Source organism: Prionailurus bengalensis, chromosome D2, assembly GCF_016509475.1.
Source record: "Prionailurus bengalensis isolate Pbe53 chromosome D2, Fcat_Pben_1.1_paternal_pri, whole genome shotgun sequence".
Classification (NCBI taxonomy): Eukaryota; Metazoa; Chordata; class Mammalia; order Carnivora; family Felidae; genus Prionailurus; species Prionailurus bengalensis.
This window is the reverse complement of record NC_057351.1, coordinates 10445789-10464345: the sequence shown is the minus strand read 5'-3', so window position 1 is coordinate 10464345 and position 18557 is coordinate 10445789.

Here is an 18557-nt window from a genome sequence, read left to right as displayed (position 1 = left end):
TGACATGTCAGCATAAAAGGCATACGCCATCTTTCTTTTATTGATATTAACAGATTTCCTCCAAATATGTCCCACCAATTTATATTTATATTCAAGATTATGTGTTTAACCCCATTCTCCCAAGAACTGTGTTTTATCAAGCTTAAAAGAAGTTTGCTAGTATTTTTACAAAATGTTCCTTTATTTATTTTGAGTGGGGGGCAGAGAGAGGGGGAGAGAGAATCCCAAGTAGGCTCTGCACCATCAGCACAGAGCCTGATACGGAGCTTGATCTCACAAACCGTGAGATCGTGGTCTGAGTAGAAATCAAGAGTCAGATATTTAACCAACTGAGCCACCCAGGTGCCCCAGTCTTACATATAAAGAATCAGACATATCTCTTTCCCTTTCTTTTCTCCCCAGATATATCCTGCTCATATAAGCATGCATATTTTCTCAGACAAATGTTATCATTTTTGTCAACAAAATCTTTGCCCAAATGGTATCTTTGGCATTTTCACTCAAATCCCATAACATTTATGGGCAAATATGTAGGGAATTGACCTTCGAAATCATTTTTTCTGTTTATCAATTCATACCATTTCTTGTTCAGTAGGGTTTTGATATTGCTAATAAGTATATTTTCATTGCCATGAAAATGAGTAGTATCTATGTCTATGAGTAGACATAGATAATGTCTGATGCTAAACAATGTTAACCATGTCAACATCAGTGAACACCTCAATATTTTCATCGCCTATGTTACTCCTTCTAGACTATCAGGCCCTTAAAGAATATTTGCTCAAAGATATCCCAAGTGAATAATTTCTATTAATATCTAAGTTTTAGTTCCAGATCCTTATCTGATCTTCTTTCCAGATGAGCTAAGCCCAATTTTGCATAAACCTTTCGAATACATTTTACACCTTTGACTTAGCACGTATAATGGAAGGCACTGAACCCTGGACTCTGAACCCTGCATGACCTTGCTAAGAAGGGGCACCTGGCCAAGACAATTAAATGTTACTAAATGAGCTATGTAAGAGAAGAGGAAAAGTTTAATTACTAACACAGAATTTCAAAAGATAATTTTTGCCTAGACTATTGCACTTGTTATTCCTTTATTCATCTAACTGAACACCCTAACCACTATTTCTCTGGCTTACCTGTATTTTCATCATATAGCACTGTTTCCCGGGGGGTAGACTGCAGGTCTGAATGCACTCATGGCGACATATACAATCATCTGGGCTCTAGCACTTGTCCTGAAAACATGACTTTGTTCCAGTACAGTTGATAAATTGTGGAACACTTAGCACCTAATGCATGTTACCTGTGATTTTGCCTGTGAGAAGCACTAAGTGAACACGGAAAACTGCCCCCAGCTGAACCCAGCCACGTAGCAATGCACAAACATACACACCAACGCATCGTGAGCCACTACCAGCTGCCTCCCTTTACCGCGTGTGTTATGAGCCATATTACCCCCATCCGACTTCTTCCAACTTCCTATCTGCCTTCAAATATCCTTCTCTTCTCCACCTCACAGCGACTCATGAACTGCAACCCTTCCAACAGCCACCTCCACAGCACATTTCAAGTCTTTTTCAAGTTTAGGTGTTTGTTCATTGGGTTATTTAGGTATTTCTTAAATTCATATATATCTACTGTTTTTTTTAGATTTATTTATTTTTCCTGTATACTGATGGAGTTTTGAGTTTTGCACCCTATGCCACTTTTCTGATAAGCCCCGTGGTTTTATGGCTCAGTTTTACATGGTGCAGCAACTATTAGGAATGCAAATGTCTCCTTATACCAGAACCGACTGTGTTTATTCCACTCCTAGGTGAACCCTTCATCCTCAGCTCTAGTCTTATAAATTAGGTAGCATGTTGCCCTCTGGAACACAGTGCCTTACATAAATTGGATATTTGCTCCAGCTTTATTGCAAATATATATGTATATAAACATAGCTTGTTCTTTCCTGTTGCCATGCCTTTTTTTTTTATCAAGACTTCCCACCTGACATGCAGTATCCTTTCTCTTCCTACTCAAATATGACTCAACTTTTAAGACCCATTCAAGTTTCAAACACTACATTGAGCCTTTTTTGACAACCCCAAATAGAAATGATAGATCTTCCTCTGTGCTTATAAAAGTGCTATCTGTGCCATCAATTTAAATCGTGCTTGTCAAAAAATTAGAAAAATAAATTAAATATAATAATGGTTATCATAACAGTTTCTCCTATTGTATCTAGTGTCTTATTTTGCCAGATGTATTATAAATCCTTTGAGAGGAGGTCATATGTGTAGCGTGCCTTTATATGTCTCACCATGCCAAGCACAAAGTATTGAAGATGATCAGTACTGAATAAATATTTTGAGTTGTGGTAAAAGTAGTAGATCTGCCCAATAGTTATTAAAAAGTGATGGGGCGCCTGGGTGGCGCAGTCGGTTAAGCGTCCGACTTCAGCCAGGTCACGATCTCGCGGTCCGTGAGTTCGAGCCCCGCGTCAGGCTCTGGGCTGATGGCTCGGAGCCTGGAGCCTGTTTCCGATTCTGTGTCTCCCTCTCTCTCTGCTCCTCCCCCGTTCATGCTCTGTCTCTCTCTGTCCCAAAAATAAATTAAAAAACGTTGAAAAAAAAATTAAAAAAAAAAAAAAGTGAAATTGACTAAGTGTCTTTGGAAGCCAGCAGAACTCCTTGTGATAAAAATATAAACTATTTATGGGGCTCCTGGGTGGTTCAGTCAGCTAAGTGTCTGACTCTTGGTTTCAGCTCAGGTCATGATCTCACGTTTGTGAGATCAAGCCCCACGTTGGGCTGTGCACTGACAGCAAGGAATTTGCTTGGGGAACTCTCTCCCTCTCTATCTGCCCCTCCCATCTCACTCTCCTCTCTCTCTCTCTCTCTCTCTCTCTCTCTCTCTCTCTCTCTCTCTCTCTCAAAAATAGAGAAATAAACTTGAAAAATACATATAAACTTTATCTTTTATTTGTTTGTAAGGAGGAGGGAAAGTACTGACACACAGAATTGAATACCAAGACAATTTCCTGGGCACACTCCTAACAAGCAACCCTTTGGAAGGTTTTTCAAAATACTGTAAACATGTGAATAGGTTCTCTCTGATTCTCTCCTCTATATTGGGCTATAGTTTTAAACATGGCCTGGCTCCCTGATGGCCCTCAAAAATCCCTCTTCCTTTCTATATTGGACTTCTTATGTGGCCCCTGAGCTCAGAAATAGTCCCCATTTATTTATTTAATGTGTATTTATTTTTCAGAGAGAGACAGGGACAGCAAAAAGAAAGGAAAAGAAATCTCTGTATCATGTGGCTTAGCCCACTGAAATTTTATATTAAATTTTGGAGACATACTTCAGCTACTGATAAAATAAAACCTTATCTTCTACTGGGAGGAACTTTCTCTTGATAGAACACATATCATTTACAGAACCTATATACAGATATTTACATTTGCTCAGGGGCATTAACTGAGAGGTCATTTGTTTAGGACAAAACAAATTTGTTATATACTCTTATTACATAAGAATGGTTCATCAGTTTGTACATTAACCATGGCTAGAATTTGTATATGTGTTTAGGTTTGCAACTAAATTGTAGAAATATTCTTTTTTTCTTTCAATATTCTAAAATTCTGCTTTAAGTTTTTCTAAATGTAATAGTCTAAATCAAGTTAATTTATTTAAATAGTTTAATTCTTTTAATGTTTACTTTTGAGAGAGAGAGAGAGAAAGAGAGAGAGAGTGCCAGGGAGGTAGGGACAGAGAGAGAGGAAGAGACAGCATCTGAAGTGGACTCCAGGTTCTGAGCCATCAGCACAGGGCCTGACATGGGGCTCAAACTCATGAACTGCAAGATCATGACCTGAGCTAAAGTCGGAAGCTTAACCAACTTAGCCAGTCAGGTGCCCCTTGAATGTTAAAAAATCATATTTATGAGTCTCAAGCCCTTGTCTGGAATCTCACATATAAGCTTGTACCTGCAAACTACTCCAAATGAACATGGCAGGTGGTTATGCTAAATAAAAGTCAGAGTCTGTACTTCCCGAGTACTGGTTCTGTAATGTTCAAATCATGGCAAGTTGAGATCCCACACATAAGAGGAATTCCGATTTGGTGCTGTCCAGATTTTGCCATTATGTCTTTGTTTCTTATGTCTACTAGAGGCTGTTTGGAGGAAGAAAAAATAAATTAATTTTAAGTAAGTCACTTTGTGTGATGATGGGATGGCTCTGGCTGTTATTGATGGGTAAATTGCTAATGTGCATGAAGAAAGTTAATGAATTTAAATCAGTGATCTTGTCTACATCTCTCAGTTCTAGTTAGGACATTTACATATTCCCAAGAAGTTGGTAGAAAGTAGGACCCTACTATGGCCAGTATTGATAAATTTCAATAAGATGTTTACAATTGTTCATTAAAATTATTAATCTTGCTTGCATAATCCGGAAAATTTGCCTGATTGGACTGACCTCTAAATCCCTTAAATTCACTTAATGGTGTGAAATGAGAAAATCTTATAAAGTCCCTAAATTTATGAATATTACCACTATAACATACGAGTGGTGGATGGTGTAGCCAATTTCTTCACTGTCACAGTTTCTGTGCACTTTTGTCTCTGAGGTGTAAGCAACTGGATGTTTTATTGGTTAAAATGGGCAATAACTTATTTTCCCACTATATTAGCGAAAGTATAAATTGCAAGTTGTAAAATATGTATCCAAACTAATAAAACATGAAATCCATGTAAAGTCTAGTGACATTAATACTTTGACTGTCAGCTATTCCTAAGGGGTTGTATCAACCATGACTCACAATAATAAATGTAAAAATATGCTACAAAATCACATGAATTATTCATTTTTGCAGTAATAAATAGATGTTTCTTTCTTCTTCACCATCTGAATTAATGAAATGAAAAGGAACTTCTTTCATAATTAGGATTCATTTGTTGTAGGTGGGTGTACCACTGACAATCTCCAGAATTGATAATCCATGTATCAATATGATTTGTGAGAAAAGAGTTATGGGGTTGAGTTTATTTATTTCAAGGAGAAAACTGGAAATTATTTCAAAACTGTTTGCATAAAAACAAGCTTGAAGAAAAACTTACACTAAACATAGTGGAAAACAGTTCACTGGATTCTTCTAAAAAAAGTGGGGGGATCTAAATTTTCTGATTGTCCATTCTGTTGTGGAACAGAGGCATGAGCATGTTGGAAAATTTCCCAGGTAGCTACGAGGTATGACCTGGGAGGGAAGCCACAGTCCTGATCCAGCGTCCACAAGAGAATTGCTGAGGTGGATGGTCCTGAGGAAGCTAGAAAGTCATGTTCATTCATAGAACTCCAGGAGAAGGGGAGATTTCACCTTACCAAGAGTCAATCTTCTGGTTATTACTTACTGTAGGCTTCCAGAAAAATATAATGTTCATTTAGCACAACTTACCACAAAAGTTGTCTTACACCTTTTCCTGGCGAAAAGATATCATGCAGCAGTTACTTGAGCTTACCTGAGTTTACCTCAGATATTACAATGCACCTGTCAGTGGCTCCTAAAACTTAACATAGTGGTTAATCAATCATACACTTAGTGCGTTGAGTTTCTCTGGGACAGTGTACCAGTACTTATGTAGAATCTGAAGCAAAAAGATTGCTGGACAAACAAGACAAATGCCATTAGAAGGTTGGAAATTCCATTATATATGACAAAGTTTTCCCACCCCAAATTATATGATTTTTAATTGGCAATTAGCTAGAGTTAAGCTCTCTGGAGTTATGTGTTGTTTTAGAGTTGCATATAACTTTTTTTTTAATTGTGAAATCAAATTTTCACAGGAGAAGTATGTTGGGAATTCTAGTAGTCTGCCATTAAGTTGCCAAATAATCTAAGGAACACGTCCTTCATAAATAAGGTCATTCCACTTCTTTATCTCCACTGGAAATAGACCAATACAAATGATCAGATTGTGAAATGTGGACTTGCTGTGTGGGATAAACTGGCTCCATTATTAATTTTGCTTTGTTGGGCTGTGTTGTCTAAGTCTGTGTGTGTGTGTGTGTGTGTGTGTGTGTGTGTGTGTGTATGAGATAAAGATTGGAGTGGGCTACCAAAGGCACTTTACCCTCAAGAATACAAAAGAGTGCTTTTGAGTTTTAACAAGAAGTATAGAGCTACATGCATAAGCTTAATAGTGAAATCAAGTTATTCATATCAGTAAACCGTAGCCTATACCACGGATTGACTGATAACTGAGAAAACAAAGTCTTTAGGAATCTAAAGAGCTGTTACTCAGGGTTACATTTATTTAAATACACACGTCTGTTGAAATCTTTGCAAAAGGACCATACGTATATGTAGGACTAAAATAAATGTCACGTGCTGAATTAAGAACCCTGTCCCTTTTAAATTCTGTTTAACAAAAAAAATTTCGCTCAGTCAGTTAAGCATCCCACTTCGGCTCAGGTCATGATCTCACAGTTCATGAGTTCAAGCCCTGTGTCAGGCTCAATGCTGACAGCCCGGAGCCTGCAGCCTGCTTCAGATTCTGTGTCTCCTTCTGTCTCTGCCCCTCCCCTGCACACGCTCTGTCTGTCTCTGTCTCTCAAAAATAAATAAACTTTAAAAAATAAAAAAACATTCTACTTTCTGCATTTTTAAATTGATGCAACTACTGGGATGATAGCAGAGGGGCTGGGGAAGGCTGAAATCTGCAAACCAGTTCCGGTGTGGGGGAAGCATGTCTGTCTTCATCCTTTGTGTTCTTGGATTAGAATGGTGATCTGGGGGCACCTGGGTGACTCAGTCAGTTAAATGTCTGACTCTTGATTTTAGCTCAGGTCATAATCTGCAGGTTCCTGAGGTCCAAGCCCTTTGTTGTAGGGTTCTGTGCTTACAGCTCAGGGCATGCTTGGCATTCTCTCTCTCCCCCTTTCTGCCCCTCCCCCACTCACACTCTCTCTCAAAAATAAACAAAGTTAAAAAAATGGTGATCTGACCTCTCGGTATATTTATGATGAAAATTACATAATATTTGGCTATTTTTATTGGGGCTAATTCATAATATCCTGTGACCAATGGAGATACTCTGACATTTGGATAAAAATGATTATGCCCAAACATAATCTCTGCATTTCAACCACATTTACAGTCATGACATGGTCAATAATACTGTTAAAATCTGTGTGTGTGTGTGTGTGTGTGTGTGTGTGTGTGTGTGTAGTATTGTTGCTATTAATGGCTTGGTCTCATTTCATAGCTGTAATCATATAGTCAGAATGTGAAAGTTGGGAGTACTGTCTTCAAAAATTGCTTGGTTCAACATTCTCCCCACTGCAACACAAACGAGTTTGAAAGATCTTCCTTTTAAAAGGTTAAAAATGTCTAGGCCTGGAAAACAGCAATGTTTCAAACAGAAAATAGTAGCAGTAGAGAGTATCAAGAAACTATGAGAAAGAAACACAACCATTGGAGAAGATTGGATTTATGGTATGTTTTTAGCTGAATCTTTGTTTCTAAGATGGTTGTGAACGTAGGCCTGCAGCTCTAAAGCTATGTACTGGTTACTAGCTTCCATTCCTTCATTCGGCAAACATGTATCAAGGACCTGTTACGTGCTTGTGTTCTAGTAGGGTGACACCCAATAACTATATCAGCACACATATGAGTAGATAGGTTCGTCAGTAATGTGTGACAGTAGTTTTTCTCCGCAGTTAAGTCTGTGGCTGGCATGAAGTGGATTCTCTGTACATGTTTGTTGAATAAGTGGATCTAGTGTGTTTCGTGCTGAAACTACGTACATGTGAAATTCATCATTTTTATTTTAAAGTGTGAATACAAATTTACATTTTGTAAGACTTCACCCTGATTGTTAGTAATCTTGGCAAAGTAAAATGAAACTAAGGGGAAGAAAATTTTCACACAAAAATTTATATTTAAATTGGGTCAAATAAAACAGAATTGATGGTTGCATTTTAAGACGTTCTTAGAGCCTGAAGACAACATTGCAGCCAGAGAAGCCAAAGTGTATGGTAGCTTTGATATAATATTCCGTTGGCATCAAAAACAGCATATCCCAGCTAATTAACTTTTTTATGTTTTATATACTTAAAGATAGAATGCAGTGAAAAATGTTTTACATCCAAATAGTATATATTTCATTCATTTTTAAGTTAACAGAAAATAAACTAAAAATATTCAGAAAGCAATACTCATCATTCTGTAACCAAATGATACATTATACATTGTTCTTTCCTATCAATCTTTGTTAGTCTTACCATCCATCTTTATTCATGTAAGGAACTCATTAGTGCTTAGAAGGATATAATGCATTAAACGACATGATTAAACAACTTATCTGTATTTTAATATGCAATGCAACTTCTAGCCCAATTTTAATTGCTTATAAACTTCAGAAGAAACATGTTCCAAGAAGCTCTTTTATTCTAAGTCACTGATAACACAAATTCTCAGTGTAAATATGAGTCATTCGATGACAAGCAAAATACAGGAATGCTCAACCAGATCTCAGCCATCACCCAGTGTCTATCACTGTCTTTGAAACAGCTCCTACAAAGCAAATATTTTTTCATTTGAGAAGATTTTCAGAAGCTGAGCATTTGAGAAAGGATATCTGGCTGTTAGAATGCATGGATGACCTTTTATGTAGTTATTCCTTAGGAACTAGATAGCCATGTTTTTAGTACCCTTGCTTCAAAGCCTTAATTCAGTCTGGAGCTGTTTTTGCTATGTATGAAAATGGAAATTCTTTTGAATTTCAATGGTATCACAAAAACTCCCCAAAGATACCAGGGTTAGGCTCCACCAAGTTTTCCCTCTATTTCATAATTTGGTGAAACAGTTTCAAAACAAGCAAAAAAATACTTCCTTAGACAATATATTCCCAGATTGCTGATAACCATGCCAGTGTTGATGCTCCAATCATAGACAGCGCAGCTCTAAGCCATGCAAAATATAAGTGGTGGGAAAACTAAGTACGTGATGATATATTAGAGGTCAAGTGTAGTAGTGGTGTACTTTGAAATTCTCAAGAAGTGAATTTCTAAAATTTAATAATACATTATTTGTAGGAAACCTTGTGATGCTCAAAAAGTATAAGCCTCGTAAAAAGTGTAAGCTTCCAGTCTAGTGAAGAATCCTCTTACCATATGAATAAATCTCTTCCACACTACATCTCTTCTCTTCAACTAGTATTTGCTAGGTGATGAATATTTAAAGTTGTATCTTAAAAAGCAGAACTGAGTGATTCAACGATCTGGATCATGTTCACAGACATGGAAGCAACATCCTCATTGGAAAACTTCAATGAACGCTGATGGGGGCAACTAATGATTTATCTGGAAGTTAACCTCAGGATTCTACCACTCCAGTGCTACTTCCAGTGAATATACATTGGTCCTCCAAGCTTTGCTTCCTATCTCTCTTATATCAGACAGGAGCACTGTTAGGTGGGAGGAGGGATCATGTTGTAGTCTGTGACTTTTAGGCAGATTTGCAAGCAGTTTTCAAGCACCATTACTTGCACAAACATTAAAATAATCCAGAATATTTACTGCAGTGGGCTTGGTGTTTGCTTTCTTTAGCTTAATTTGCCACTCACCTCTATCCCTTTTTTCATCCATGTATATCTTTATCTTGAGAGATTGATTAGCAAATGATGAGAGATCATAACATTTCAAAACTTATGCTGAATTCTTAAAATATTAACATTACATAAAGCTGGGGAATCCTATGTATGCAATGTAGAAATTCAGTAAATGTTTATTGACTAGCAAATGATATGAGGTGATTTTGGCTCAAAATTTTGGGAAACACACATATGAATAGTAGAAAAAAGTAAGTTTAAGCAGTTCAAAACTTCCCCGACCTTGATTCTGATAGTGGCAACTCAAGCAAAAATTAACTACATGCGTCTGAGGCATGTATGTACTTTTAAAGCCTGTGTAAAAGGAAAGTATTGGATGAAGTTACTTCCACAGTTAGAAGTTTGTTACTCATCTTTTTCTTATTCTTAACAAGAAGATACAATTTGAAAATGGTTGAGAATATTTTAAATTATGACATAATTTTTGTTTTCTAGAAAGTTAAAGAAAATAAAGATTCTGTCTCGAGATAAAACTAAGTTAAAAGATGTTATGAAAATCATAAGGGATAAAAATAATTGTTAAAGAGATAGTTGCACTTAAATTTTGTACAAAAAGAAAATATGTTCAGATACCAACTACCTAGCATATCGATTATTTTTTATAATTACTAAGGGTTAAGAATCTGTAGTAGATTGCATTAAAAATGTAATTCTAAGCCCTATATTTTACGTTTCCTCAGATGGATGGCATACTCTGTAGCCAAATGTGTATTTTCTTAAGAAGCTTAATGTGCAGAAAGAAACCAGCTTCTTTCCAAATTTTGAGCTTTGATTTATCCACAATAGTAACCAAGAGAAGGAAAATCACTGATGCATGTATGTTAATCTCAGTAAATTGAAATTCACAATTTTCTATGCCGATATATCAGTTAAGAGGCTACTTTCTTTTCTCATCCAAGTTCAGATACGTGAGCTAAGCAAACATATCAAAATTATAAATCTCAAAAATTTGGAATTTACTAGAACATATAACCCCTAAAGCAGGGCTAATAGAGTTACTCATATGCTATCTAAAGAGGGGAAATCCAACAATAAATATAAACCATAGATAAAGAGAGTGTATTCCATAATAGAACACATGGTTTTCAAGTACTCTAGAGAAATTTGCATAATTACAGTAGAAGTTGAAGCGAATACTCATTAATTTCTTAATTTAGTGTGTTAATTTTAAACTAAACGGATTTATATATTTTTAATGATCTACACAGGCAGTAAGCTTAGTTTAAGATATTCTGTTTACCCCAAATATGTAGATATTATATAAGAAAGTCAAAGAAAGTCCATTCCTTTTTATAAAGTAGACATGGAAAAGGACCTAAGTCAATACCTGAATAATAGATATGACGTTAAAAAGATGTGCTGGGGGGCGCCTGGGTGGCGCAGTCGGTTAAGCGTCCGACTTCAGCCAGGTCACGATCTCGCGGTCCGTGAGTTCGAGCCCCGCGTCGGGCTCTGGGCTGATGGCTCAGAGCCTGGAGCCTGTTTCCGATTCTGTGTCTCCCTCTCTCTCTGCCCCTCCCCCGTTCATGCTCTGTCTCTCTCTGTCCCAAAAAAAATAAACGTTGAAAAAAAAATTAAAAAAAAAAAAAGATGTGCTGGTCCCTGTCCCTCTTGCCATTTGAGTACGAAGAGAAAATGCACTAGATTCTATCTACATAGATGTATTAGACTCTATCTACATAGATCTCCTTCTTTGAGCCAAGATCTATTCCGGGCAATAAAAGAAAATTAAGAGAGCAAATGTGTGATTGTCTCAAGAAAATTAAGTGAAACCTAGAATCAATGGATGAGAAAGATCAAAGAAAGTACAAGACACAACTTAGAGTAATAAAGCATGAGCCAAATTAAAGAAATAATAAAAAGTTTGGAATTTATTATTAGAAGTTCTTAAGAACTAAATCAATACTTCCTAAAATAAAATTTGGTTGCTCAGAAAACACACAAATTCTAAGGTAACCCCAGTATACTCTCAAGAGATGAATTTGCATCCTTCACACAACATTCAGAGCTCATGGGGAGTGATGGTAATCAATTCATCTCTTGTTTACTTCTTAGTTTTCTTTCTTGTCTCATTGAAAAAAAAACCTCTCAACAGGCTTTAAATCATCCTACCTTTCATTTTAACTGACTCTGCCACATGAAAAATATTTACTAGTTGTATATAGTTCTATATGTGTTAGCATTTTTATCTTTTTGGCCAAAAATAAAAAATGTGATTTCAGCTAAAATTCAAAATTAGGAAGGTAAGAGTTTGAAGACTGTACTCTGAATATACTACAAGTGGAATAATACTGACCAAAATATATTTAAGTTATACTGAGTTCTTGACTTGCCAAACAAAAAAAAAGGTAATGGGAACCTTCATAATAAAAGCACTAAAATAATTTCATACTTTGAATATCTTATCTGTGATTTTTTATTAGCTATTATGTATCAGTAGCATGTATGCTGGATTCCCTTTATTAACATGAAAGGAATCAGATAGGGAATATAGAACAAACGTATTACTTGAAGGAATCACTTTCTACATTCTATTCAAGGAAATAGTCTTTAATGTATCATTAAAATTAAAAGTGATAATTTTCCATTAAGCCAAGAAATAGGGGTATTTGCTGGAAAATAAGTTAATAGATTCAAAGGTTGCGAACTGTTCTCACGAACAGCATTTCTTAGCAAGCAAGCCTTGCTACAGAGATGTTTTATTTGAGAAAATACTTCCCAGCAGATGGGCATTTTCATACTTGCCCATTCTGCCTTCATTTTGTTCTACAGAATCCTACGGGGGAAGGAGTATGGAGGAAAGAGATAATTTGAAAGTATTGTTAAGTGGTACAAAGGAAATAAATTCAGTTGGAATTGGTTCAGCTCAGCACTTATCAGGCTGCTTGGGGTGCTTCCTCAGTGACAGAGAAGATTGCCCAGGGAACAAATCCTCATCACAATGCTGGTAGGTGAAAAGCATTTCCATGCTACAAAGCTGCCACTGAAATATTTACTGGTCAAGGGAAGCAACTTATCTAATACTACATTCTAGCAAGAGATCAGTTTTTCTATTGTAGAAAACAAGCATTAAATTGCTCAGTTACTCTATGGTTAGTTAAGCATCTAGCATTAGTTTTGAATAAGTTGATCAGAGCTCATTTATTTCTTCAGGTGAGTTGATTCAAATACTAGAAAATGTCTGATAGTACCAATGGCTGAGACAATATTTGGGTGGCAGAGAGTTATATCTATTTATATCTCTGTCTATAGATAACTATGTTAGTAGGTAGATCTATATGTCTACAAGAGTCATTATTGACTATTAGGCATGCTTTTTCTGAGGATAAAAAAAGGTAAATAAAAACACAAACCAAAGCCAATTTCTTTAGGCTCTTTCTTTCAAAGCAAATATGTCTTGGTCTCAATTTAGATTTGTTTTCAAGACCCTTCCCGGAGGGTGTCACTTCAGATTACCTGCTGTGGTTGCCAAACACGTTCAGTGCCCGTTGTCTGACCAGGACAGGGCTGAGATACAGCTCTGACTTCCAGAAATGAGAACAGCTGAGTCTGTGAGAATTTTGCAGGGCTCAGCGAGGAAAGCAGAAAGAAGGAGGGAGTTCTTGAAGAACTATTGTCTTCAGTTTTGCACACCAGGATTTCTAAAAATTTAGAGAAGAGTTCAGCTTGGCTTGACTTTGAATTTCCATCAGGGAAGTTTTGTGGATAATAAATGTCCTTCCTTGGGCTCTGGCCTGAATTTATCTAATAAAGAAACAAGTCCTGGAGTTTCTTCTATTTATTTATTTTATATTTTCTTTATTTTTTAACTTGTTATTGTATTTGTCATAAACAGAGTTTATCCATAAAACTGATGAAAATTATAATTTCAAAATGTATCTACTCTATTCTGCACACCACCGTGCCCTAGACACTGTGACAGATGTTTGCATATATTTACTGTAATATATATTTTTTAATTTAGGTAGATATTCATATCTTCATTTTAAAAATACAGGGCTATAAAGTGATTATCAATTTATTTATTCATGCATTTTACCAATGTTTATTAAAGCTGTATTTTTTGGTAGATAAGAAATATAATAGAATACCCATTCTTGCCTTCATGGGGTTTACATTTTTGTTTTGTTAGGAGACAGGAATAATAAATGATTACAAATTATAATAAAAGTTACAGAGGAAATAAAATGGTGAAATAAAGAATGATTGAAGCAACTTCTTTACATGGAACAGTTACATTTAAAGGAACAAATAGGGCACCTGGGTGGCTCAGTCGGTTAAGCATCTGACTTCGGCTCAGGTCATGATCTTGTGGTGAGTTTGAGTCCCACATCGGGCTCTGTGCCACCAGCTTGGATTCTGCTTTGGATTCTGTGTCTTCCTCTCTCTCTGCCCCCTTCCTCTCTCTCTCTCTCTCTCAAAATAAATAGACATTTAAAATGTTTTTTTTTTTTAATTTACAGGAACAAATAATAAGTAAAGGATGAGTTGATGTATAATTTGGGAGAAAGGACATTACAGGCATTGTTGATCCCATGTACAAAGACCCTGCATTGGACAAAAGTGAGACCAATTCAAGGAAATAAAAAGGAACCCCCAGTGGGTGAGAGACAGTGGCACTCCATGAGAAGCCAGTTAGATAGCCAGGTGTGAGTTCAAGCTGGAAAAGCATTTCAGTTTGCCAGAGAACTTTAATTAGCAAAATCTCGTGGTCTTCTTTAGATTTTTAAGAGCACTAATCTTGCTGTTCGGTGAAAAAAAAACAAAAAAAGCATGACCCAATCATAGAAGTTATGAGACTTAGTTAAAAGGAGGCCTGAAAGCTGTCCCCAAAGAGTGGCATCACTTAGTGGTTGAGTGGAAAAGAGAACAAAGTCAGTTTAGAAAGAGCAGGAAAAGGAAGTGATATGAATGCCCAAAATGTTAAGAATATTTCAAGAAGGAGAGAGTGGCCATCTCTAAGATTATGCGGAGGTCACATAATTTGAAGACAAAGAATTACATCACAAAAAGCATTGATTATATTGAGAAGTTTCAGAAGAGAAGGGTGTGGGGAAGAGGTCGGTACTACCTGCTCTCAGTAGGATGGGGTCCTCTCTACCAGCCCTGCAGTCTGTGATCTGGTCCCCAAATCCCATACTACCACTTGGGACACTCTGGGTACTCACTGTGCAGTACTGAGTTTTCTGGGAAATAGGAGCTGAGACGGAGCTCTGAGTACAAAAGGTACAATGGGGATTTAAAATTCCACCCTCCTAAACTGAAGAGACCACTGAGGATGTTAGAATCATTAAGAAAAGAAGAGAACAAGTTTATTTCCCCATCATAGGCATATTCCAAATCTTTCTTTCTTTCCTAGTGAATCATTTCCATTAGTCCAAAAGATAACTGTAATTTCTACCAATAATTTTGTTTTTATATTTGGCCCCATATATACCTCTTTTCCTCCACTTTCTGTGCTTCCTTTTGGAAAAACGTCTTTCCATGTGTCACGTAATTGGGATATGCCTCCTGTCTTCCTGAGTCTTCCTTTAACTCTCCTTTTCTGGCTCTTCCTCCCCTTCCATCCCTCCAAATTTGATGTGTCCAATATGGTAGCCACTAACCACATGTGTTTAATTAGATTTAAATTAATTAAAATTAAATTTTAGTTTCCCCAGTCACATGTGAGTCACATTTTAAGTGCTTAATAACCACATGTATTTAATGGCTGCTCTGTTAGTCATTTCCGTTATCACACAAAGTTCTACCGAACAGCCCAGAATATAATCGACTCAAAATCTTTGTGTGTTTACTCAGTATCCCACACCCGATACATCAAAATCAGAATTCTGTGTCCCTCTTCAACCTGGTTCTCATAGCCATCTTCATGTCATTAAATAGCACTAGTAGAAACCCAGTTACTCAGCCAAAAAAACTACGTGTTATTTTTGCCTCAGTTTTCCTGCTTATCACCTGGTATTAAATTTATCAGCCTATCCTGTGAGCTTTAACTTAAAAATGCATCCAGTATTCAACTGCATCTCATTGCCTCCATTTGCCAAAGTGTTAGACTAATCTACTAATTTTCTCACCTACTAACATTCTAATTTGTATTCACCCTGCTGTGCTTCCCTTATACACTTAATATACACACAGCAACAGAGTTGTCTTTTAAAAATGTAAATCATTGGCATCTGGGTGGTTCAATTGGTTAAGCCACCAACTTCGGTTCGGGTCACAATCTCATGGATCGTGAGTTCCAGCCCTGTGTCGGGCTCACACCCTTCTCTCTCTCTCTCTCTCTCTCTCTCTCTCTCTCTCTCTCTCTCTCTCTCTCTCAAAAATAAATAAACATTAAAAAAATTAAAAAGGCAAATCAGACTACATCACTTGCTTTTCAAAACCCTCCAATGGCCTACCAGCCCATTTGGGATACAATCCAAACTCTTTGCTTCTCTTGTAAGTCCTGCATGAAATTATCCCTTCCTAGATCTCAAGACGTCTTGTACCCCATGCACCATTCTTCCCCCTCTACCTACTGCTACCCTCTTCTGCTCAGCCCTACTGGTTTTCTTGTTGGTTTCTCTAACACTTCCCTGCTTCAGAGTGCTTACGTTGGCTGTTCTCACTATCTGACCTCTCTCCCCTAGACAGTCATTTAGTGTGTCCGTTTACTTCAGTTGGGTCTCTGTTTAAATAGTTACTTCAGAGTGGTCTTCAATGAAGACGCTATAAAAAGTAATATTTCCTCCATCCTGGTGGGTCACTTCTTATCAATTTACCTGCTTTATTTTTCTTCTTAGAATTCATCACTGCCTTGAGTTACATTTCTTTATTTACTCTCTCTCTCTCCAACTAGAATGTCAACTCTGTGATGGCTTTGCCTTTCTCTTTCCCATTCACAGTGTTGACATAGAATGTGTGCTCGATAAATATCAGTGGAATTAATAAGTGGATGATGGCATTATCAAGGGATTTCAGGATGTGAATAAAAGGAAATATAGTCCAAGGAGGGTTGCATCTTTGGGATTTTGTTAGACTAGTGATAGGAAATGAAAAGAGGCATTTTGCTGATGAATGCTACAAGAGACAAAATCCAGTTCCTGTCCTGTTTGCCTGGAACAGCTTTGTGTTTCTGTTTCTAAAATGAAGGTGCACATACTGTGCACTGAAGGTGGTATAGGGAGTGTTGTTTTAAATAAAACACTGGAATGTGAGCAGTTGTTATAACTGATAGCTACTGGATATTACATTTCTCACCGGTACCATAAAACCAGGAGCAAAGGCATAAATACGTTTGATCACTGTAAGCATTATCTGATAGTCTACCCATTAACAGTAACCATTATGGATCCCCGTGTAGATGGCAGACATTCTAAAAAGTGCAAAACTGTTGAAGTTATAGGGAGCTATTTAAAAAAAATATATTTTTTTAATTTTCTTGTGATGATGATGGTATCTATGCATAACTTTAAATATGTGTTATTAGTCATAGAATACAGAGCTTTGTGTTTATGGCACTTGACAGTCAAGTTGGTTATTTAAAATGATACAGTGGGAGGGGCTCCTGGGTGGCTCAGTCAGTTAGGCGTCCAACTTCAGCTCAGGTCATGATCTCACCGTTTGTGAGTTCGAGCCCCATGTCGGGCTCTGTGCTGACAGCTCAGAGCCTGAAGCCTGCTTTGGATTGTGTCTCCCTCTCTGTTCTTCCCCTGCTCATGCTCTGCCTCTCTCTCCTTCAAAAATAAACATTAAAAATTTTTTAAAAATAAAATGGTACAGTGGGGCCTGGGTGGCTGACTCAGTTAAGCATCCAACTCTTGGTTTCGGTTCAGGTCACGATCTCACAGTTCCTGAGTTCAATCCCCATATCCGGATCCATACTGACAGCGTAGAGCCTGCTTGGGATTCTCTGTCTCTCCTTCTCTCCCGCCACCCACCCGTGCTCTCTGTCTCTATCTAAATAAAGAAATAAATACATACAAATATTCTAAAACCACATAATTAGATGGAACCCTACATTATATCATCTATAGGAAAGTTAATTATATGCATTCATTTCACATATTTTTTATTGGCTGGTAAAAAGGAAATGGAGAAAGGAAAACTCTTTTTTGCATAATTTTTATGCATAAATGATTAGTAACAATTTACAGTGTTTTCTTCTCTCTTCCTAGCTATTTCCCCCAATTTCAGAATTCTGGGGTAGCTCATTCTCCTTCAATTACATTAAATGAAAGAAAACAGGTTTTAGTAACTATTTATGTGCATAATATGGCTCATTTAGTAACGATAATTTGAAGTTATTATAAAAGTACTCCCCTACAAAACAAAACATGAAGTGTGTCTACAGATTCTATAATGTCGATTTTTGTAATTAAGTTTGGAAGATGCTTTGGTATTTATTGCTTGGAATCCTTGCCACTACTTGTTCAATATGTATGAACTTTTATCCTGTGGGACAAAAATCACACATGTAGTTTAGAACTTGTTTAATATAAGGCATTGAAGTTCTATCTACATGATAAAACTTAGGGAAAATTATCCATTTAATATTTTTTAACTGAAAAAAACCAGATATTAAAATTCAGGGCCAGCAACGTTTTAGCTTTGAAATTTAAAGTTGGAAAATGAGGATTTTTTTTCTTCCTCAAGGCAATGGTTCAGAGCTTCGACTCTAACAGATGACCCATTGACTTAGCCATCTTCCTCCCTAGAACTACATGTCTTGAATTGTACACAGAGTTTTATGACCCCCAGTGTTTTAGTCTCTGTTTTAGTACTGTGCTTTCAGTATTGAGTTTTTGTGATCCAGAATAGGGATCTTGAGGAGTCAGTCATCCCAGGGCACTGCTGTCTATGGCTTACTTACTAGCCATGCATGCTGGCAATTATAATCATCGCTTTAC